Below are 20,418 nucleotides of genomic sequence, written 5' to 3'. Positions count from 1 at the left end.
CTTTGTCCAATCTCTGTTTTTGCACAAATTCATTCATACATTCTCCCCGACACCTTTTAATGGAAGACCAACCGTGAATGAGAGGGACACAGCACCTGTTCTCAGGGTGATTATATTCTAGGGGTCATGGTAAATAAAAGAAACAAATAAGCAAACATTTACACAAGCAAATAAGAAAAAACAGTAGATAATCACAGCTGTTGTCCAGAATTAAAATCTGCTGCAGTAGGTGCGCATTGGTGGCCATTTTAGACATGGCTGTCAGGCAAGGACTCTCTGAAGAGAGAACCATGCAGATCTCTGGAGTAAGAGCACGGTACTCCAAAAGATGCTGCTAGTTTCAGGACCCAAATGTGTGGAAGAGCTTGGCAGACTTGAAGAAGATAAAGAAGGTCGATATAGTTGGTCATAATAGGTAAGGAGAAAAGTGGCAGAAGATAAGTTCAGAGAGAGAGGCATGTTCAGATGGCGCTGAGTGTGTAAAGTACAATTAAGCACTTGGATTTCAATTTTTTTTTCTGTTGAGGTCATAACAGTTTACAACATTGTGAAATTTCAGTTGTATATTATCATTTGTCCATCACCATGTTAATGCTCTCCTTCACTCTTTGTGCCCACCCGCAAGCCCCTTCCCCCTAGTAACCACTGAACTGTTCTCTTTGTCCATGTGTTTGTTTTTCTTCCACATATGATTGAAAGCATATGGTGTTTGTCTTCTCTGTCTGGCTTACGTAGCTTAACATAATACCCTCAAGGTCCATCTGTGTTGTTGCAAATGGCATTATTTTGTCCTTTTTATGCCTGAGTAGTATTCCATTGTATATATATATCACATCTTCTTTATCCATTCATCAGTTGAAGGGCCTTTGGGTTGCTTCCACTCCTTGGATGTTGTGACTAATGCTTCAATGAAGAGAGGAGTGCATAAGTCTCTTTGAATTGCTGATTTTAAGTTCTTCAGGTAAATACCCAGTAGTGGGATAGCTGGGTCATATGTTATTTCTATTTTTAGCTTTTTGAGAATTCTCCATACTGTTTTCCATAGTGGCTGTTCCAGTTTGCATTCCTACCAGCAGTGTATGAGGGTTCCCCTTTCTCCACAACCTCTCCAACATTTGTTATTTTTCGTCTTGGTGATTACAGTTATTTTAATGGGTGTAAGGTGGTATCTTAGTGTAGTTTTGATTTGCATTTCGCTGATGATTAATGATGTTGAACATCTTCTCATGTGCATGTTAGCCATCTGTATATCTTCTTTGGAGAAATGTCTGTTAATATCCTCTGCCCATTTTTTGATCGGGTTGTTCATTTTTTTGTTGTTTAGTTATGTGAGCTCTTTGTGTATTATGGAGATTACCTCTTTGTTGGATATATGATTTGAAAATACTTTCTCCCAATTGGTGGGTTGTCTTTTTGCTTTGATCCTGGTTTCCTTCGCCTGAAGAAGCTCTTAAATCTGATGAAGTCCTACTTGCTTATTTTTTCTTTCGTCTCCCTTGTCCAAGAAGACGTGGTATTTGAAAAGATCCTTTGAAGACTGATGTCAAAAAGTGTACGATCTATATTTTCTTCTAGAAGTTTTATGGTTTCAGGTCTTACCTTCAAGTCTTTGATCCATTTTGAGTGTATTTTTGTGCATAGCAAAAGGTAATGGTCTACTTTCTTTCTTTTTCTTTTTTTTTTTTTTAAAGATTGGCACCTGAGCTAACAACCGTTGCCAATCTTCCTGGGTTTTTTTTATTGCTTTTTCTCCCCAAATGCCCCCAGTACATAGTTGTATATTTTAGTTGTGGTTCCTTCTCGTTGTGGCATGTGGGACACTGCCTCAAAATGGCCTGATGAGCGGTGCCATGTCCACACCCAGGATGTGAACCTGGCAAAACCCTGGGCCGCCGAAGCGGAGTGCACAAACTTAACCACTGGCCACAGCGCTGGCCTCTGGTCTACTTTCATTCTTTTGCACGTGGCTGTCCAGTTTTCCCAACACCATTTATTGAAGAGACTTTGTTTCTCCGTTGTGTGTTCTTAGCACCTTTGTTGAAGATTAACTGTCCGTAGATGTGTGGTTTTATTTCTGAGCTTTCACTTCTGTTCCACTGATCTGTGTGCCTGTTTTTGTACCAGTACCATCCTGTTTTGATTACTATAGGTTTGTAGTACATTTTGAAGTTAGGGATTGTGACGCCTCTACTTTGTTCTTTTTTCTTAGGGTTGCTTTAGCTATTCGGGGTCTTTTGTTGCCCCAGTTGAATTTTAGGATTCTTTGTTCTACTTCTCTGAAGAATGTCATTGGGTTTCTGATTGGGTTTGCATTGAATCTTTATATTGCTTTGGGTACTATGGACATTTTAGCTGTGTTTATTCTTCTGATCCATGACGCTTGGATTTCATTTTTTTTTTTATTAAGGTTATAAAAGTTAACATCCTTGTGAAATTACAGTTGTACGTTATTATTAGTCATGTTGTAGGTACACCACTTCACCCCTAGTCCCCCCCACACCCCCCTTTCCCCTGGCAAACACCGATCAGTTCTCTTTGTCCATATGTTAACTACCACCTATGAGTGGAGTCATACAGAGTTCGTCTTTCTCTGTCTGGCTTATTTCACTCAACATAACACTCTCAAGGTCTATCCATGTTGTTGTGAATGGGACAACTTTGTCCTTTTTTATGGCTGAGTAATATTCCATTGTATATATATACCACAACTTCTTTATCCAATCCTCAGTTGCTGGGCACTTAGGTTGGTTCCATGACTTGGCTATTGTTAATAATGCTGCAATGAAGATAGGGGTGCATGGAGCTTCTGAAATTGCTGATTTCAGGTTCTTAGGATAAATACCCAGTAGTGGGATGGCTGGGTCATAAGGTATTTCTATTCTTAACTTTTTGAGGAATCTCCATACTGTTTTCCATAGTGGCTGCACCAGTTTGCATTCCCACCAACAGTGTATGAGGGTTCCCTTTTCTCCACAGCCTCTCCAACATTTGTCACTCTTGGTTTTGGATATTTTTGCCATTCTAACAGGTGTAAGGTGATATCTTAGTGTAGTTTTGATTTGCATTTCCCTGATGATTAGTGATGATGAGCACCTTTTCATGTGTCTATTGGCCATCTGTGTATCTTCTTTGGAGAAATGTCTGTTCATGTCCCCTGCCCATTTTGTAATTGGGTTATTTGATTTTTTATTGTTGAGTTGTGTGTGTTCTTTGTATATTATGGAGATTAACCCTTTGTTGGATAAATAACTTGTGAATATTTTTTCCCACTTAGTGGGCTGTTTTTTTGTTTCAATCCTGTTTTCCCTTGCCTTGAAGAAGCTCTTTAGCCTGATGAAGTCCCATTTGTTTATTCTTTCTATTGTTTCCCTCATGTGAGGGGTTATGGTGTCCGAAAAGATTCTTTTGAAGCTGATGTCAAAGAGTGTGCTGCCGATATTCTCTTCTAGAAGACTTATTGTTTCAGGACTAATCTTTAGGTCTTTGATCCATTTTGAGTTTATTTTAGTAAATGGTGAAAAAGAATGGTTGATTTTCATTCTTTTACATGTGGCTGTCCAGTTTTCCCAGCACCATTTGTTGAAGAGACTTTCTTTCCTCCATTGTAGGCCCTCAGCTCCTTTGTCAAAGATTAGCTGTCCATAGATGTGTGGTTTTATTTCTGGGCTTTCAATTCTGTTCCTTGGATTTCATTTTTTAATGTAAAAAGAAGCCATTAGACTGCTCCAAATAATAGACTGATATGATAGCATATATTTTTGAGAGATCATTATGGTGATGTATTATAAACACTTCTACTCCATTTTTGGTGAAATTTTTAAAGATTCTGAGAAATAGATCTCAATCTGATTCTTTGCAAGTAAGCGTGGACTTATAAAGTTAATAAGGATTTTCCTAAAGATATTAAGCTATTATTTATTAACAACTTTATTCCAGAAATAATTTGGCAATGTTAGTTTTATGCAGCAAATATGAATACTAATGAAGGAAATAGAACTCAATATTTTTGCTTCATGGTCTATAAATCTAAGGTCAGATCATTTATAGAAAAAATAATTAAATATTTATTTGCCTTGGACAATCTAAAACATATTCTCTGTTGTTCATTATCAAAATGTTCATATTTTAGTAGATTGATGTCACATATAAACATCTTAACTGAAGGCAAGATTGCAGAAGCCTATTGTTCTTTGGCAGTTTCATCTAATTTTCAGTAAGTTCAAGGTTAAAGAAAAGCAATAAGATCAAAATAGCAATAAACAGAATTCATAAGACATGTACTTGACTTGGTGAGATCATGCAATAAACATCATTAAATAATCCATTTCTTTCCTGATTGGTCTTTTAATGGTAGAACTAGTGGATTGATTATCACATGGGTATGCCATATTGACAATAATTGAAGCAAATTAATATAATGGAAGGAACACTGTTTTGAGATTTAAAGGTCTCTTTCTGCTTTTTTTTTGCTGGGTACAATTCACCCTGAGTTAACATCTGTTGCCAATCTTCCTCTCTTTTATTTCCCCCTCCCCATGGCCTCAGTACATAGTTGTGTAACCTAGTGGTAAGTCCTTCTAATTCTTCTATGTAAGCCACTGCCACAGCATGGCTACTGACAGACAAGTGGTGTGGTTCCACACCCGGGAACAGAACCTGGGCTACCAAAGTGGAGCGCACTGAACTTTAACCACTAGGCCATCAGGACTGGCTCTCTATCTGCCTTTTTCTTTTGGCTGAAGAAGATTCACCCTGAGCTAACATCCATGCCAATCTTCATCTATTTTTCAGTATGTGGGCCACCAGCACAGCACAGCATGGCCGCTAACAGAGCAGTGTATGTCTGCACTTGGGAACCGCGGGCTGCCAAAGCAGAGGGCACTGAACTCAACTAATAGGCTGCCGGGGCTGGCCCTCTATCTGCCTTTTTAATGAGAGTGTTGGGCAAACAACATAATGTGTGTGGCATCAGTTTCCTAATCTACAAAATGAGAGGATTAGAGGAGGCAATTAGATCCAAAATGCTGGTCCAAGGACAAATGTCAGACAATTCAGAACCATTTAGGAAACTTTTAAATACCACTGATTCCCAGATTTGATACTCAGAAATACTTCTGTATCATGTCCAGAATGGAGCTCATGGACAAGTAATTTTACAGAACACCAGGTGATTCTGATGTGTAGCCATGTTTTAGAACAGAGGGAATACATGACTCCTTAAAAGGTCCTCCTTTTAAAAGAAAAAATGTTTTTCTCTGAGTTGTTGCCAAGAATCATTGCAGGATAAATTGGGCCACATTGATGGATTTGCTGCTCAGGCTCTCAGGACTTTTTGCTTTGGACGTGAGCTTATGCTCCTTTTATAGCGTAACAACATCTTGTGCTGATATGTGTTAATATCTGAAACATCACCTTTCCCCCTTCAGTTTGGAAAATGGCCTTCAAATTTGCATGTGCTTTCATCTAGCAATGTTCTTCCAGGAATTAATCTTTAATTGTATTCATAGATTTATATATAAGGATATTGTGTAATAGAAATTAATTTAAAAGATCACATTCGGAGAAAGCCAAATATCATGTGATTTCATTCATAAGTGAAAGGTAAAAACAGCAACAACAAACAAACATGCAGACACAGAGACTAGATCGGTGGTTACTAGAGGGGATGGGGTAGGAGGAAGGGCAGAAGGGGTGAAAAGGCACCTGTGTATGGCGACGGATGGCAATTAGACTTTGAGTGGTGAACACGATGTAGTCTACACAGAAATCAAAACATGATGAATACCTGAAATTTCTATAATATTATAAACCAGTGTTACCTCAATAAAAAATTAATTAAATAAATTGAAAAATCACATATATCCCAAACCAAGAAATTGGTTAAAAGAATTTTAGTATAACAATAAAATCTTACACTCTGAAGAGATTAAAAAGTCTGTTGTAGAACTATATATATTTTATTGGCATGGAAACTATTCCCTATATATTATTTAGAAAGAGGAGCAAATTACCAAATGGTATTATCCTATGTTCGTAAACAAACAAAAGACCAAAAATAAAATCTCACATGTGCAAGGAAATAAAAAGCTTCTATAACACAAACTACTCCAATATTGAGTTATTTATATTTCTAAGGAGGTTGAATTATGAAAGATTATTTTGTGTTTTGTCTTGTTTGGACCAACATAATTTGTTGCAAAATATATGTTTGTTACTTTGTATTATTTTAAAAGTCCCCCATGACAAGAGTGTAAGATGGTGTGGGGAGACCAGTGTGATGAAGGCACTTTTTATTTTTAGCCTAAAAATCTAAAGATCCTTTCTGTGATACTGTGTAAATGATGTCAGAGCTTCAAAGTATATGAGATTATCTTGTCAAGGGAAAGCTATTGTAGTACAGCTCACAATGAGATATTCACATGAGCCTAGGCCCCTTTATTTTTCTACTGTACTTGAAGATACACATATTGAATAGTCAATTTTGACCTGATAAAGCCATGCATCACTGCATGGAGAAACTTTTTCATTCCTAGCTATCTTTTGTCAGTAATTCTTTATTTTGCCCCAGTTTCATGATGTGACTTTAATGGAATTATACTTGAACAGCTCACAATTAAATGCTTAATTATGTTCAGGTTCAATTACAGTTATTAATTGATGCAAGCTTATTAGCATGACACCTGAAGGGAACCAGTTACATAACGATTGTAGGAGGTAGTGCTTTGGGTATTGTACTCACGTGAGCTAACAATCTAGATGAATTTTCTTTTATTAATTTGATTAAGTTTCACAGCTTTTGGATTCATATTTGAAACTCAAGGTCTAGGCTTAACCTTATTTCATAAAGAAGGACAATAGAATACAAAAAAGTAAACTAATGTTACAGGCTGGAGTAGTTTCCTATCTAAATGAGTTAATGTGTCATTATTTTGAAATAAATTATCTTTTGTCCATTTTGGATACATGGTCAGCTCCTGATTATCCATGCCAAAGATAGCTTTAAATCTCAAGAAAGACATTTTCCAATAAATATATACATTCTTCCCAGATTCCAAGAAAATTATGATCCAGATTTAAGAGTATAGACATCGCTATTTAAAGTGATGATTTCATAGTGTCCAATTGTCATATGTGAGTGTATTGACTCCCCTTGCCCACTATGGTTTCCCACAGGATTGTGCGGTAAAATGCAAGTTCTTTAAACAAGGTCCTTCATGATCTAGTCCATATCCCTCACCCTGCTCTTTTATTTTCTTTCGGTGAGGAAGATTGGCCCTGAGCCCTGTGCCCATCTTCCTCTATTTTGTATGTGGGATGCCACCAGAGCATGACTTGATGAGTGACGTGTAGGTCCCTGCCCTGTATCCAAAACTGTGAACCCTGGGACTCCAAACTGGAGCACATGAACTTAACCACTATGCCACCGGGCTGGCCCTGCGCAACCCTGCTCTTTTGATATGCCACGCTCCTTCTCACACTGAAGTGTTAGACAATTTCCCTTCTGCCTGGAATTCTCTACATCCTCAGACTTTACATGTCTAATTCCTGCTTATTTTTCAGAGTTTAACTGAAATCCTTCCTTACAGAAGACGTTCTCCCAGTTATATCACCCTATTCTTTTCCTGCAATTTGTAGTGATATGTTTATTTGTGTTTGATTAATATTGACCTCCTTCTAGAGTTTAAGCTCTATCACATCAAGAACTATAAATTTTTATGTAATACTCAACATCTAGAATCTAACAGAACGTGACACATTGAAAGTGTATTTTCATGTTTTTTTAATTTAAACATTTTTGAAAGTGTTTAATTAAATTTCACACATGAGTGGAGTTCTTATCCTTCTGCTATCTTTAGCGTTTATGTTTTATCAACTTCTTTTTGGATACAGTACCCATTATTGCTTCTTTTTATTCATCTTGCAACTTCTCCCTAGCACCCCAGACTTTGGTTAAATGATTATAAACAAACTGAAAGTAAAATTTTGAGAGAACCATATTGACTACCTAAGTATATATCACATTGGGTGCTTTCCTCTGGGGATAATAGATATGGGTAAGAAACTAAAGATTTGAATTGTGGTGCTGTGATTTACTATTGACCGTGGACCTTGAGGAAGTCATTTAGCTTCTGTGAGCATGAGTTTGCTGATGTATAAAATGGTTAAATAGTAGCACTTGCCTTCATCAAATCACAGATGTAAATTAGACGTAGCATTCAAAAACATTTTATAAATGTTAAAAACCTTTACTAATTTCACTTCGTATTAAAAATTCAAATTGTGTAGAATTGTTTTAGATTCTGAAACTTTATGAGATAATAAATCTTTATGAGATAGTAAAGAGTTGTAGATTTCGATTACTTTAAGGCAAAATCCTTTAGTAATATAGGAATGATGACATATCCAATCAGAAGTGTAGATGACAATAGAAACTGTTTAGAAATAGTTTCAGAAAACGTGCTTATATTTCTTCACAAACTGACAACTTCTCCACACACACGAAAATGACATTCAGACTGCAAGTGAAAATATAGATATGTTTCCTCCTGGAAATTTGACTGTAAAAGAACGTGCCATATTTAATTCAAATTAGTCATCTTAACTCAATGCTTTATGCATATTAAGAAGTGTTAAGTTATATTTGTCATTTCTCCATAAATCTAAAATATTAGAATATTATTGTCTCTATTTTAACGCAGTTCGGTTAGTTTTTTTGTAGAAATTATAAATGATTCTTTAAAAAAACAAAGGCATGAATCTGTCAAGATGATTAAATGGACATTTTCTCTAATGTTCCAGTTGAACCATGGAATCTTCCAGTGATGTATACTTAGGATCATGAAAGTTCTGAATACACTTTCATGGTAGGTGTAACTAACTTCACCTGACTAATGAAGAGAGATGAGTATCTCTTTTATCATTTAGACATTAATGAACTTTCAGTCTTACACAACACAGTTACCCATTCATCTTTTCGAAAAAGATTAATTATTGTTTAACTTGCATCCTAAGTGTTATTATGTTGTATAATAGAAGAAATCACACATTTTCTATTACAAAAATAAATCGGTAAAGCAGATTCACAGAAAATATAATCCAAATGATGGAATCAAAGGTAGCATTTAGCAGTAAGTACAATTTTCAGTGGCCTTTATGTATGTGATGATAAAGGTTTTGCTCCTCCAGTTTTCTGTGATCTAAACATTTTTGGCAAGGAAACCATCAATTACATGAACACCTCAGACCGAAATATGACTGGTGCACAGCTCTGTCTTCCCATGGCTCTAGTGGTTTGTACCCCTGGGCGCACTCCTTCTTGACACGGCTCCCTCCACCCGTGCCGTCTGTGCTCCCCAGGCTCTGCTGCTCAGCTCTGTGTGGCTCTGTAAGCTGAAATCCCATCGCTCAGACCAGTTTCAAGGTAGATAGAAGGTGTTTACTCTTTGAAAGTGAGTTTTATAGAGTTACATTATATTATTTGGTAGTCTTTTGTTAAATATAACAGAAATACAGCTTAAACCGGTTTTAGCTGAAAATTACTTTTGTGATAAAGCCAGTAGGGTGTCACGATCCAAAGCACAGGGAGAAAGCTGAGCCATTTTTCACACCTCTCATGCCTCCCTCCCAGTGTCTGACTCTCTGTCTGTCTCTGTCTGTCTTCCCCTAGACTGACTTTCTTATAATTCATCCTACAGAATGTCCCTCAAATAAAAAGGACCCACTGCCCAGTTTATAGCAAGTGCCCATTCATGCACCAGTCCACTGACGCATGTAAAAATGTGGCCCTTTGGACAAGAATTATAGGAGTTCCCCAAAGAAGGGGATTCCTGTGAAGATAGACAACAGTCTTCCAACAGAGCAGTGATAAATATTTGTTTTCAAAAGTGGATGCCCCAGTGGACTATTAATACATTATCTTACTTTACCCTCCTATCCAAAAACCCTAAGTGGAAAGAGAAGTTACATTGACTTAAAAAATATATATATGTATAAATGGACGGATGTATATATAAATATATATATATCCATATATATATATATCTCCATCAAAAAACTGGTGCATAAATTTTCTCAATATGAAAAATTAAGTATAGAGAATGGTACCTTCCTAAGATTCCTTAATCTTACCTATTAGATGTATTGGCTTCCCTGGTGGGTTGTATATTACCAATAGCCTACTGTCAGAAGAATTTGAATATCATGGAGGATTTTCAAAGTGGGAGACACTGAGTAATAAAGAGATGAGAGATTTTTCTAGAAAGCTTTTTTTTTTAATGGAAAGAGTTTTCACTAGGAATGTAAGAACTTTCAAGAGTCTATTAATTTGCAAAGTAGATTCTCTTTTTCCCTTTAGGTCGTCTTTATTGGTTTATTCTCCTCAAATTTTCTTTAAGTCATTTGGAAAAAACTGCTGCTGGGAAACTTTATCTTTATATACACGCATTTGATATACAACTTTTGTTTATGCTTTTAAAGCTTTTCTCTCCCACGTAAACATTTTTCTCTGTATTTTAAGCTGATGATGAGACCGCGTGGTGATGTGTCTGTCCATTTGCTCCGTGCGATACGCACATTTGTTCTATGGGAAAATGTGGTCTACTCTTAATTTCATTTTCATTTCCTAAATAAGAAGACCCATTAAAAAGCAGACATCTGGTGTAGAAAGCACTTAAAGCTGTAGCTCCCAAGGAGTGCTTTCCTTCCTCTTTAAATATGTATGAACTGTTGTTTTGGTAATCCACTTCACCCTGTCAAAATAGAATCAAATAGAATGTATGTGTGACCTCTCCCCCTCCTACCCTGGGAAAATGATTTCAAAGATCACTGAGGTGTACAATATACAGAAGCCTTCACTTTCTGTTTTATTCACCGTCAAAGCTCTTAACCCTTCCAGAAGCTGAAAGTTTAGGTGACTCTGCTTTGTTAATTCTGTGTCCCTTACAAAGATGGCTCTGTGAGCTTGTAATAGTTCAACTGTAAAGAATGAATTTTAAATTGGAAAAACTTGAGAAAAAATTCAGAATATCTCTGCCTTTGTTGATATTTCATATTGGAAAGGGATCAAGTTTTTTAAAAGTTACCTCAACAATTCTATGTACATAATATTCATATTTAATGGGTACTGAGACTCAATATTGTCAACTTACTTTCCTGAGAGAAGGGAACAACGAAACCAGGCATTTGTGCTGTTTTTTTCAAGTGATGGGCATTTGGTGTCAGTTTGCTTCTTTGAGGTTTAGATCCACAGTCCCCAAAATTGTGTCTTGCAGAATACTAATTGTCCAAACCTACCCACTCTGCTCTCTGTTCCAAGACAAAAGGGTTACACAGTCAAATGCTACCTACTCTGCCGCCTCTTGTAGATTCGTGATGGAAATTTGTGTGTCACACTCTCTGCAAAGCCTGTAGTAAAGATATCTGTGTTATCTGGGTTCATTTGAGTTGCCCAAGTATATTTAACCCTTGAACGTTAACCAAAAAAATCCCTCTTGAGATACTGTGACTTAAACTATATTTATATGCAGATCATATTAGAAGTCAGTATAATACTTATTAAGACCAGAGAAGAGAAAAACCTCATTTTGTCTTCCTTCTAGTTTTGTTTACTTCAACTTGATTATATCAAGCTGATTTGGTTAGCTTGGAATTTTATTTTGTTATGGTTCTATAAATGGCTGGGTTTCCCATAACAGTCCATATATATCATATTCATATGTAGCATCCTCATTGCTGTTCAAATGTTTTTGAGGAGGTAAATATATATTTTTGCTACAGGAATTGATTAACAAGTATATCCTTCTAAATTTGTATAAATGAGGCTGTGCCTCTTCTGTGTTTTAAGATTATCTGTTGTAGTTACAGTACTTCTATGATTTAAAAGTAGCAGCACTGTTTGACTACTCATTGTAAATCAGACCTCTAACTCTGTTTATTAACATGTTTTCAACCAATTTGCTGCCGGTAAGAAGACAGCCACTTCTCTAGAGGAAAGAAAAAGGAGTTTTGAACTCTGACACAAACTTCTGAGTTTACCTACTGTATAATCCAAATCCAAAGACAGTGGATATGGTTTTTCACAAACCACAGAAGTTTGAATACTAGACCTGAAAGATTGCCTAATTAAGGAAAATACAATATTTATAGATGCTTGGGGAAAAGATAGCTGGCTAACTTGAGATTATGCAAAATGGCACGTTTGGCTTACCCATTGGCAAAGAAATCTTTATGCCTTAGAAAATGCATTAATAAAATACAGAAAAACATTTAGTATTTTTTACTTACAGTTTTATAATGCTTTAATGCTATCACTGTGGATATTAATGATCATTGTACCTAGTGTATTGTTGAATTAAATTTATATTAATTCTAAAGTTTATCCTAAAATTTGCTTTATTGTTTGACTGATTTGGGGTGGAGTGTTTTTTTAAAAAAAAACTAAACAAGTCATGAGTTTATTTGCTAGTTACAGATACTTTTCTCAGAAAATAAAAGAAAGAGTCATAGACAAAGAAATGGTAGTAGAATCCGTTTGAATTCTCGAATGCATGATTTCTAGGTAAGATACTCTTTATATTAGTAGCCATCTTTTTCTCCCTAGGGAACATTCCTGATAGTGATCTAAAAGATTAATAAATGATACTTGGTTTGTTGAGTTTCCATCAAATTGGGAAAAGATTTAAATTTAGGTACAGATTTAATATAAATAGCCTAATTTATCATTATAGAGTCTTTTTTTTGCTTTGTATTATGAAAATTTTCAAATATATACAAAAATCAGAGAAAATAGCATAATTATCTGACATATGAGCATGACCTAGGTTTGTCTGTAAGTAATATTTTGCTACCATTTTATCTATTCCTCCTTTTCTTCACTCTGAAGTATATTAAAGCATTTCTTTTACTACTAGATGTTTCAGTAGGCATCTCACAAACTATATATGCACTTTTTCTTACAAAACTAATGAAATTGTTGTAGGCATTTTTTTTAAATGGAAAGTATAGAATAATTGGGACTATGAGGCTCATATTATTTCATTCTATTGAAAACGAAGAATGGACTTTTTCCAAGGATATTTCCTCCTATTTTACTTTCATTAATGGATTCTAATTCAGTAAATTTTGCATAATATGTAATCATAAAACAGGCCCTTTTTATTCTTTCAGAGAGCTCTTGGATTCTATTGCTCAGAGGAAACTATCTTCAACAATATGCTCAGGCTGTGTGAAGTCTTGTTATATTTTTTTCTTTTGTTCTTCAAAGTGCAATTTCTCTAATATACTTGCAGCCATGCATTACCAGGCAAGCCTTTTATTTTTTTATAAATTCTATAATAAATTAAATAAAGCTCTGTGTGGGTCATTTTTGACTAACCTGATTTTTAAAAAATGACTTACTAAAGAGATAGAGAGGGGGAAATACTCTGTGCATCTGAAGCAATTATAAGCATATTCATCATCAAGCAATTGTGTGTAATAGTGTAGTAAAATGCACTTAATAATATAAAAACATGACTCACTGAAACTGAGTTAACACTTGTAAGCTTATAGTAGTATTTTAAAAGCTATAAGTATTTAAACAAAGTCCATCGCTTCCAGCCAGAAATATAATTTCTATATGTGGTTTTATGCTATGCAAATTTCATCACAGGAAGGTGTTCATGATGTTTAATTTAGAACCAGACCTCTTGGAAAGTTCAGATTTTAGGGAGAAACATTTTAATTAGAGTGGAGTAATGTATCATGAGTCTCAATTAAGTATGTGCTATCACACATCACTATTGTCTTTATCATCTGGAAAATTACTGAAATGAAAATTTGGGGATACAGGTCTACTCCATTATTTGCAAGAAATAGTATAACCTAAATGCTTTTTTGTTTTAGGAATGTTATACTCATCAAGACATTGAGATATGTTTACATTAACCTATGGACAAACGAATTCAGTTAAGGGTCTTTTGACTGGAATAACATAATTTGTTTTTTGACAAACAAATAGCAAGAAATTACTATCTTAGTAAAACAAGATGACGCTATTAGGACTGTTCCGTATAAGTATTTTCTTTCTTTCTTCTTCTTTTTAATCAGTTTCATGTATTTTCTTTAATTTTTACATGAGAATTCAGTGTTGGGTTTCATTTGATGGCAGTTTTTCTTACTTCCCACTTCCTCACCACCTCTCCCTCTTTCCTTCTCTCCCTTTCTGCTCTTTACCACACTTGTCCAGCTCAGAGCTGCTTGTAGATTCTGCTGCTTGAGCTAAAATATCTGTGGGAGGAACAGTGTAAGGTTCAGCTGAGGGAAATGTGCCTTCACACAAGCTGTTTTGACTCCTTATATTGTCTTGATTGACAAGGACAGGATTACTCAGTTAAAAATGAGTGGTATTGACCAAGTTGATTTTTCCTTGACAGTTTGAATTGTGGTACCAATGTAAATGTAATTTTATTCAACAAATCCTTGACCTTTTTATACAGTGAACAAAATTGCACCTTAAAAGCAAGTTTGTTTTTTATTAAAAGGCTTTTATGCTTATAATTTTCCTTTTATAGTAGTGGAAAACAGGTTCTGGATTTCTTTTTTTGTAGTGAACAAAGGTAACTTTTCTTAATAATGTATTTTAACTATCCCAAAATATAAGTAAAAAAATAAAATCAAGAAACATTGAGGGGCTGGCCCCGTGGCCGAGTGGTTAAGTTTGCTCGTTTCGCTTCTGTAGCCCAGGGTTTCACCCATTTGGATCCTGGGCGCAGACATGGGCACCGCTCATCAGGCCATGCTGAAGCAGTGTCCTGTAGGCCACAACTAGACGGACCCACAACTAAAAATATGCAACTGTGTACTGGGGAGATTTGGGGAGATAAAGCAGAAAAAGAAGAAAGAAACATTGACTAAAAATGATATTTATGGTGATAATAACCCTCAGTTAAAGAAAGAACAATAAGTGTCTTTGGAAATGTAAATATAAGATTCAGACATGTAACTCTGTCAATTTGTCTTATCTCTGATTCCACTTAGGACAGTTAAAAATACTTTCAAATAGATTATTTTCCTGTCTTAAAGTGGTTTGAAAAAGATTTTTCAAAAGGTAATTATTGAAAAATCTTTGCTATGATACATTTTGACTCCTAAAATAGGATTCTGGTAAAATAATGAGAAATTTGATTCCTGTCCAGTGCTATTGGACAGAAACCCCAGGGCAGCCCATTTCTAAGGAAAGAACATGTTAAGGATAACATGTAACAGAAAGTTGAATTTTTGCGAAGATGGCTCTCTTCTTTCTTAGAATGACACTCAGGAATTCTGCACGAGCTAATGTCTACGTGTACAAACAAGTTTGTATGTGATAAGTTTGACTGACAGGTTGGATGCAGTTGAGGTGGGGTATTGGGGTGGACGAGGGAGAGAAAACAGGTTATACTATCCATTCAAGTCAATCAAATAACCTGATTGTTCTTTCAACCGCCTTACCCTGTCATTGACTGTCAGTCAGCCAAACTAACGAAACTAGTTTTTGCGTGCAGGCAGAGCTTTGTTTTATAAGCTCTATTACCTCATCCTTGCAAACACAGACACAACAAATAATTCAGTCCACGTTTTAAAAATTATATGCAACCGTTAATGGGTGTGGGTGTGCGTAGGAGAGAAACTAGACTCAACTTAAATCCAGCACTGTATTTTCCTAATATTTGACTTATTATTTGACAGAGACTCAAATAATTGGTAAAGCATACAAATAAAATGTTCTTTACAGGAACATTCAGCAATATTTTCTCTGTATTAAGATTCAAGCTAGCAATAATTCCAGGAATTTTATTGAAGGTTTATATTAAATATCTAGGGGAGCAAATAGTGTGATTCACACATACACACAAACATTTGTGTATATATATTATTATTATTACTATTATTTTGCTGCAGAAGATTCGTTCTGAACTAACATCTGTGCCAATCTTCTTCTGTTTTATATGGGCATCGCTGCCACAGCATGGCTGCTGACTAGTGGTGTACGTCTGCACCTGGGAATGAAACCTGGGCTGCTGAAGCAGAGTGTGCTGAATTTAACCACTAGGCCATGGGGCTGGCCCTATATATATTTTTTTTAATTTAAAAAATTTACTTGCAAGATTAAAAATAAAATCTTAATAAAATCCAGAGAGAAACACTAACTTGAGCCAATGAAAGGCCCAATTATTTCTGATCTCTTGAAGATGGGCTTCTGTTGAAATGCTCAAGTCCAGGTTAAGCTCATCAGTCAACAAACTAGCTGATAGAACACCAACTTAAAAATGGTTGGACTACTTACTTTTAGCTCTCGTGCAATTTATGTAGCTCACCCTAAAATTGGTCTGCTAGGTTCAGTTGGCATGTTTTGTTGATAGGATATCTGCTAAACCAGGGAAACTCATCTCTAAGAAGCTGTTTTCACATTTAAGATTTGATTTTAATTTATAGGGCTTCATCATGGTTCCTTTAACATATTTCTCTCAAATAAACAGATAATGAGATGGATGTTCCTATTAATTATTGAGTGTGTGTGTGTTTCAACACTAATCTATAATATGTAGCTAGCTCTGCATGTATAGTTTGAGATTGTTTTATGGACATTATCTAATTTGCTTTTCAGAAACATCCCTAGAGATAAGCATCATAAGTATTATTAAAGCTATTGAACAGACGACTAAACTGGGGCTTGGGAAAGTTAAGTGAACGGGCCGAGTTGGACCTGCTCATGAGTCACAGAACAGGCAGCGGGGCCCAGTGCTTGCTGCCGCGCAGGGCACAGCCATGCTTCCCTCCTGCTGGACATCTTTCTCCTTTTAGGTGGTGTATATTTCAACCCATCGGAATCAGGAGGTTATTATTTTCCCTCATGATTTGTGTTCAGAATTCCCTCTGTGATAAAACTTAGATCAATTTTTTACTTCAGAGCTATTGTACAATAATAAAAATTGTTAACCTGGTTGTCTTAGTTTTAAAGGTGAAAGTATAAGATAGTGTATATAAAAGTAAAATTATTGCTTTATCCGGTGATTAAAACCTTGAGCTTTATTAAGTGATTTTCCCCTAGTGTTGGGATAGACATCTTTTGGTTGTGGCAGAGAACTCTCGGATTGTTACTGAGTTGTCCATGCCAAAATGCTTTTTAGAATATAACAACATAAACAGAAGTTACTGTACAACTCTAATGTTAACGTAGATTTTTGTGAAGGCGAAGTGAATGCAGTACAGTCTGCCAAAGGCAATGGGGAAAAGAAAATTAAACAAATATTATTAATACTAGAATTGGATACGTGTGGCTATATCAAATGGAGCCCTATTCATTAGAGTGCATTCAGTTTACATTAATTTACTTTGCTATTAGAATCCTTCAAGTAAATCTTAAGATACTTATCTGAAAACTGGCTTCTTTTTCACATTCTTTTAATGAAAGAACTGGAAGGTTGGCTGCCATATAAACTATAGAGAAACTAAAGTTTCTCTAAAGCACAGGCCATTTTTAAATCAAGAAAAAAATGTCGAACAACTGATTGGCAAAGAATGTTTCAGACAACACTTTCCGGTTTCCCGTCAAATTAGACATTTTGAATGCAAATTATTCTTTTATTACCTTTTTGGTGAAAATAGTTAACTCAGGTGAGCCTTCAGGTGCTCTAGATTTTGATTTAATGTTTTCTTTTAAGCTTGTTTCTAAAATATTTACTTACTATACAATTTAATTTTCAGTTAATAAAAGAAAATAATCTGCATGATTGAACACATGCTTGGAAGTTTTGGTACAATTGCTTTATGTAAAATTGTGAGTTACTTTCTTACTAGTCGGGAACCATCCTGTTCAGTAGGATCACGTAATTTTTTGGTGGTAAGGGCGTTAGGGTAAAACAAAAGACTTAAACTTGAAAAAACTGGGGGGGACAAATGCTAGGACCCCTGATCAGATTCTCTTCTTCTCTACTGGGTGCTTTAGTGCTATGCCCTGCTCTGTTGCTGGAGGTTTTAAAATCTCACCTCCTATTTTACAAAGAAAATCAAGGTGGCCAAGATGAAGTCTTTTATCAGTTTTTACCTATAAATCCTTCGTATGTTATCTTAAATTTTTTCTTTTCTTATAGTCTCAAGGACAAGTTTACTTCCACTCTTTCCCAGTCTGAAACCCTGAACTGCTGCTTTATTTCTCATCCTGTTATCCCTCTCTGGAGTGTGATTTTATCCCTTATGGTTCTCTCTTGGTTCCATTTGTTTTCTCTAGTGATTCTTTGTGCCCACTCACTATCTCTTCCGTATACTTTGTGGAAGTGGATTATCCCAGTCCTCTCTTTAACTTCTTGGAGTCTGATCTCTATCCTTGTGGCTCTACTGAAACTGCTCTCTCCGAAGTCCTTTAATGCTTTACCCAGTCCTTGTTCTCTGTAGCTTTCAAATTATTGACTGTTCGATCCTCCTTGAATATTTCTCTGTCCTTGAATTCAGTAATATTATACTCTCTTGGTTTTCTTCCTATCTTCAACCTTCCTATGTTGTTCCTTTTTTTCCCAAATTCATGGATTTTTCTTTCAAGTACTATTGCATGCCTGCTATGAGACAGGCAATGTGAGAGCAACTGGGGCTATAGAAGTGACTGAAAAAGAAAATGTCCCAGCTTTCATGGATTTGCGTTCTGGTAGAAAGAGAGAGGAAATGAAGGAGGAAACATATGAATAATATAATTTAAAATGGAAAAATATGAAAAGGCAACGGTGTAGAGAGTCACTGGATCAGAGAAAGCTATTTACCTGGCATGGTCAGGAATGTCCTCTCTTAGTGGGTAACGCTTGAACCGAGACCCGAAGAGAGGCTATCCTACAAAGACTAGAGGAAGAAGAATCCTGGAAGGAGAAAGAGCATGTGGAAAGGCTCAGACACAAGAATGATGAATCTGATAAGAATGGTTTCCAAGTTTTGTTGGTAAGTGGATTGGGGCAATGGGAAATAAAAATGTGTAGACAATGAGTATAAATTCTTTCCAAAATTTGATTCTGAAAAGAATTGGAGATACGAAGTTTCTTAACCTTCTTTACAACAAAATCATCCAGGACTGAGGGAGGCATTGATGATGCAGGAGGAGATGGTAATAGTAGGAGAAAATTTCTGCAATGTAGGTGCTCTTGGTTTCCTGCTCTCTGTAACTCACATGCCTGTCAATCTCCTACAGCCTCCTAGTGAACTCTCCTCCTGCTAGGTTACTGTATATCCTACCTTCCCTCCCAAATGCCTTCCATCCGATGGATTCTATTTCATATCGGTGGTACCACCATTCTCCCTTTTATTCATGATCCAAGCTCTATAAGGATATTTTCTTTTTCCCTTTTATTCAATATTCAGTAAAAAGCCATTTCCTTTGCTACCTACAAATACTCAGTAGCCAAGGCCTTTCTCACTTATGTCACATCTGTCTCCTTTTTCTGTTAGTACTTCTACTTCTTTGGTTCAGGCTTTCATTACCTCTGGCCTGGACTATTGTACAAATGGCTCTGCCTTCCTCCAGTCCATTTGTATACTGATCCCAGATATCTTTTTTGGGGGGTAAGGAAGATTGGCCCTGAGCTAGCATCTGTGCCAATGTTCCTCTACTTATATAAGTGGGACACTGCCACAGCATGGCTTGACGAGTGGTGTGTAGGTCCACACCCAGGATCTGAACCCACAAACCCTAGGCCACCAAAGTAGAGTGTGTGAACTTAACCACTAGGCCACAGAGCTGGCCCCCCCGGATATCTTAATCAAAAGGCTTCACTGACTTCAAGTTAGCTGGAGACTCAAGTATAAACACCCTAGCCTGGCAGTTAAGATCCTCCGTGTTCTTTCCACATAGACGCCAAGTACAAGTGAATCATTCACTCTTCCTTGCACCACCTTTTCTACTTCTGGCCTTTTGTTCAAGCTATTCTTAACTACTCACACCCTTCTCTCCCCAAAGGTTTATCCCTCCTAGTTGACAGAATTTCATCATTCTCATCTCATAGTGTGTTATTTTACTACACGTCACTTTCTTCCTTATGTTTTAGATAATTATTTACATATGTTTTCTTCTCCGTTAGTCCCTTGAGGATAGCGCCTACATGATTTTTATCATTGTACCACCCTAAATAATTAACACAATGACTAAATTAAGTATTTGATGATTGACTGGGCCATCTTAATCACTCTCTTTTGCCTCCAGTATCTGTACCTTTAACCTCTTTATGAATATCTAAATATTCAATTGGGTATCCCCACAAAAATACACTGTAGCTATTTAATCAGCCTGTAAAGACTAAATGTATGATTATTCGACACACCCAACCCCACTCTTCCTAGCTATTCCTTCGAAGGCTGTCACTGTAATTAAGGACACTGTCATCCTCTCCGCAGCCTAAACTAGAAAGTTCAGAAGCAGTTCCA

The 20,418-nt window shown here is 36.1% G+C and overlaps 1 protein-coding gene across 36 annotated transcripts in view; it reads left to right on the top strand.

Annotated features, from left to right (window-relative positions):
• The window catches only part of ROBO2 (roundabout guidance receptor 2), a 1,565,981-nt gene that overhangs the window by 1,167,659 nt on the left and 377,904 nt on the right, over positions 1-20,418 (top strand). The gene's annotated exons all lie outside the window — the stretch shown is intronic.

Source organism: Equus przewalskii, chromosome 27 (assembly GCF_037783145.1).
Source record: "Equus przewalskii isolate Varuska chromosome 27, EquPr2, whole genome shotgun sequence".
Taxonomy (NCBI): domain Eukaryota; kingdom Metazoa; phylum Chordata; class Mammalia; order Perissodactyla; family Equidae; genus Equus; species Equus przewalskii.
Note: the sequence above shows the minus strand (reverse complement) of the source record. Positions and strands in the feature narration are given on the sequence as shown.